This window comes from Chrysochloris asiatica, unplaced genomic scaffold (assembly GCF_000296735.1).
Source record: "Chrysochloris asiatica unplaced genomic scaffold, ChrAsi1.0 scaffold00014, whole genome shotgun sequence".
Lineage (NCBI taxonomy): Eukaryota > Metazoa > Chordata > Mammalia > Afrosoricida > Chrysochloridae > Chrysochloris > Chrysochloris asiatica.
In genome coordinates, this window is record NW_006408532.1 from 1 (window position 1) to 4307 (window position 4307).

General features: G+C 41.0%; 1 pseudogene; it reads left to right on the top strand.

Annotated features, from left to right (window-relative positions):
- The first annotated feature begins 6 nt into the window (after positions 1-6).
- LOC102817570 lies at positions 7-892 on the top strand (annotated as a pseudogene).
- Positions 893-4307: the final 3415 nt, after the last annotated feature.

Here is a 4307-nt window from a genome sequence, read left to right on the forward strand (position 1 = left end):
TAAATCACTGAATTCCTCCTCCTGGGAGTAACCAGTGTCCCTAAACAGCAGGTGTGGCTCTTTGCCAGCTTCTTGGTCATGTACCTGATCAATGTGATTGGTAACTCGCTCATCATTGCAGCCATCCAAGGAGATAGTCCCCCTCCACACCCCCATGTACTTCTTCCTCTCCAACTTGTCCCTGATGGACATCTGCTTTACAACTGTCATTGTACCACAAATGTTAGTGAACATGCTGACTCAGAGGAGACCATCCATTTTGTCCAGTGCCTCACCCAGATGTTATTTTTTTGTGGCATTTGGTATCACTGACAGCTTCCTCCTGGCTGCCATGGCCATTGACCACTATGTGGCCATCTGTAATCCACTGCACTACACCATGACCATGAGCCCCAGACGCTATCTTCAGCTGGTGATGGTAGCCTGGGTGGTATCCCACTTCCACTCACTGACCCACACGATCCTCATGGCCTGCCTCTCTTTCTGTGGGCCTAACATCATCCACCACTTCTGTGACGTCCAGCCACTGCTAACACTCTCCTGCTCTAATACCTCTATCAATGAACTTCTGGCTTTCCCAAAAGTCTCTTTTGTGATCGTGAGTCCCTTCATCTTCATTATTGTGTCTTACGTCTGCATCACTCATGCTGTTCAGGAGGAGGGAGATATAAGGTCTTCTCTATCTGTGGATCTCACCTCTCAGTGTGGCACTATTCTATGGGACCATCATATCTGTATAATTAGTCCCTTATCTACCTACTCAGTAACAAAGGACAATGTGGTCACTGTCATTAACACAGTAGTGACTCCCATGATGAATACTTTCATCTATAGCCTTAGAAACACAGACATGAAGCAAGCCTTGAGAAAGATGACTAAGAGGGCAGAATAGCATAACCACATTCTCAGCATTCATTAATTAAGCAAGAACCCATAAAACACCTGCTATGTGTCAGAAACTGTATTTAATTATGAGAAGAACGCAACAATTTAGCAATCATCATACCTGCCTTCAAAATTAATTATAGTTCATAAGTGGCAACTGCAATAGAACTTGATTATATTTCTTGGTAAAACCAAATAAAATAAGTAATGTAAGATATTGATATCTTACTGAATTATGAATATGTACATATTTTCCTTCTGCAATTTCTGATCCATGAGTGTTGCATAAAAAAACACTGCTGTTGAGTCTATTACAACTCATAGTGACTCTATAGAAAAGAACAGAACTGCTCCATAGATATTACTAGGCTGTAAATCTTTGCGAAAGCAAATGGCCTCATCATTCTCCCACAGGGCAATTGTGATTGATGGTGGTGGTGTGATGTGGAGTCAGTTCCAACTCATAGCAACCCTGCATAGGGTTTCCAAGGCTGTAAATCTTTACAGGAGCAGAAAGCCTCATCTTTCTCCCATGGAACAGCTGGTAGTTTTGAACTGCTGACCTTGCAGTTATCAGCCCAACTCATAACCACTATGCTACCAGAACTCCTCCACAGATCAGCTAGTGTGTTCAAACTGCCACCCTTTGGGTCTCAAGCTTAACCACTTAGCCACCAAGGCTCTTCTGGGTGTTACATGGGTGGCCAGTATTGTGTGATAAGTGCCCCAATGAAAAAAAATTAAATACTCTCTTTTTATAATGTAAGTATGTCTTCCCCTCCCCCCAAAAAAGATATGCTGAATCCTTATCCCTTGGTACCTGTGAATGTTACCTATTTGGAACAGGATCTTTTAAGATGGACTAGGAGTCCTGGTGTGGTGCTGCAGTATAACAAGATCAGTTTAAATCGCAAGGTTCAAACCCACCAGCCACTCCTCGGAAACCCTAGACAGGGTCGCCATATGTTGGAACCGACTCAATGGCACTTAACAACAGCAATAACAAGATGGAATGGGCTGAGTTCTAATCCAATAATAGTGATGCCTTACAAAAGAGGAGGAGACACAGAAATAGAGGAGGAACAGTCACATTAGGATGGAGGCAGATGCAAGCCAAAGAATGTCAAGGACTGCCAAGAACCACAAGAAGTTAGGAAAGAGGTATACAACAGCATCTTTCTCAGAACTTTCTGAAGGAAACATCATGGCCAATACCCCAATTTGGACTCCAGCCACCAGAATTGAAAGACTATAAATTTTGATTCTTTAAAGTTGCCCACTTTGTGGTATTTTATTACAGTAACCTTAGGAAACTAAGACACTCCTGTGCTGTTGTTGTTAAGATACCATCCAGTTGCTTTCAACTCATAGCAACCTATGTAGGGTTTCCAAGGAGCAGCTGGTGAGTTTGAACTGCTGACCTTGTGAACACACTCCTTTAGTCATATTTTTCTTTTAATCTGTAGTTACATAAGTCAGGTTATATAAGGCCTCAAATAAGTCACTGTTTTTGCTATATGGATCTGTCTAATGGATTTGCTTGTTACCTTTACCAAAGCTCCTAAGTTTACTTAGGCTGTTTACATGTTTGTTAGAGAAGGCAGCTGCAGCAGCATGGCATAGTAATAAGATCCTAATATTTTAAGTCAAGAAATTTAAGTTACAACTCAAGTTTTACAACTCTATTACCATGACCAAGTCACTAAATCTCTCTGTAGTCACTGTTGTTGTTGTTGTTGTTGTTAAGTGCCATCGAGTCGGTTCCGACCCATAGCGACCCTGTACAGGGTTTCCAAGGGTGTAAATCCTTACGGGAGTAGAAAGCCTCATCTTTCTCCCGCGGAACGGCTGGTAGTTTCGAACCGCTGACATTAAGGTTCGCAGCCCGATTCGTAACCACTAAGGTGCCATCAAATCGGTTCCAACCCATAGCGACCCTCCTACGTACAACAAAATGAAACACTGCTGGCCTGTGTTTCACTTCACCCATTGCTACAATCGTTACACTTCAGCCCATTGCTGCTGCCATCGTGACAACCCATCTCATTGGCGGTCTTTCTCTTTTTCATTGACCCTCCACTTTACCAAGCATGATGTCCTTCTCCAGGGACTGGCTCTTCCCAATCAATAATATGTCCAAAGTACAATAGGCAAAGTCTCACCATCCTGGCTTCTAAGGAGTATTCTGGCTGTACTTCTTCCAACACAGATTTGGTTGCTTTTCTGGCAGTCCTGGTACTTTCAGTATTCTTCTCCACCACCATAACTCAAGTGCATCAATTCTGCTACGAAAAGTCTTTCTTATTCATTGTTCAACTTTCACATGCATATGAGGTGATTGAAAATATCATGACTTGTCTCAGGCGCACCTTAGTGCCCACACTTTGAAGAGGTCTTGTGAAGCAGATTTGCTGCGTCCACGAGTGTTGACAGTGGTTCTGAGCCAATGAAATTTTCAACAGCTTCAATCTTTTCTCCATTTATCATGATGTTATTGATTTAGCCCAGTGGTGAGAATTTTTGTTTTCTTTACATTGAGGTGTAATCCATAGTGAAGGCTGTGGTTTTTGATCTTCATTAGTAAGTATTTTTTAGTTTTGACTATCAGAAGCAAGGTTGTATCATCTGTATGTCGCAGGTTGAGTCCTCCTCCAATCCTGATGCCACTTTTTTCTTCACATAATCCAACTTCTCGGATTTTTTGCTCAACATACAGATTGAATATGTATACTTAAAGAATACAAGCCTTGCACACACCTTTCCTGATTTTGAGCCATTCAAACCATTTTAAATCTCTCTAGGTATCACTTTTCTCATCTACATAATGAAGATAATAAAACTACTTCCTCATGTGGCTATTGATGCAAATAGAAAAAAGCTTTAATGTATCATTTAGTCAGTTAGAACCATTTACTTAACTTCCTAGAGTTACAGTTACCTAATTTTGAAGTTTTTCTGTTTGTACTGGAAGGCTAGGTATGCCATTAATCAACTCTCTGATCTTGAACTACATTAAACTCCTTGGGTCTCATTTTTTCATATGCAAAAAGGGTTGTTGTGAAAATCAGATGATTAAATTGAGTGTTCTAAGACATGTATTATCTATGTGCTAGGTTCTTATAATAGTGTCTAGTATATAGTAATCCATCAGTAGATGTCAGTCACTATTGCATTAGGCAAATCTGTTGCACAAGAACTTTTTAAAGTGTTGAAGAGCAAAGATGTCAGCTTGAAGACTAAGGTACGCCTGACCCAAGCCATGGTATTTTCAATAACCTCATATGCATGCGAAAGCTGAACAGTGAAAAAACAAGACCGTAGAATAATTGATACTTTTGAGTTATGGTGTTGGAGGAAAATATTGAAAGTGCCATGGGCTGCCAAAAGAACTAACAGATCTGTGTTGAAGAAGTACAGCCAGA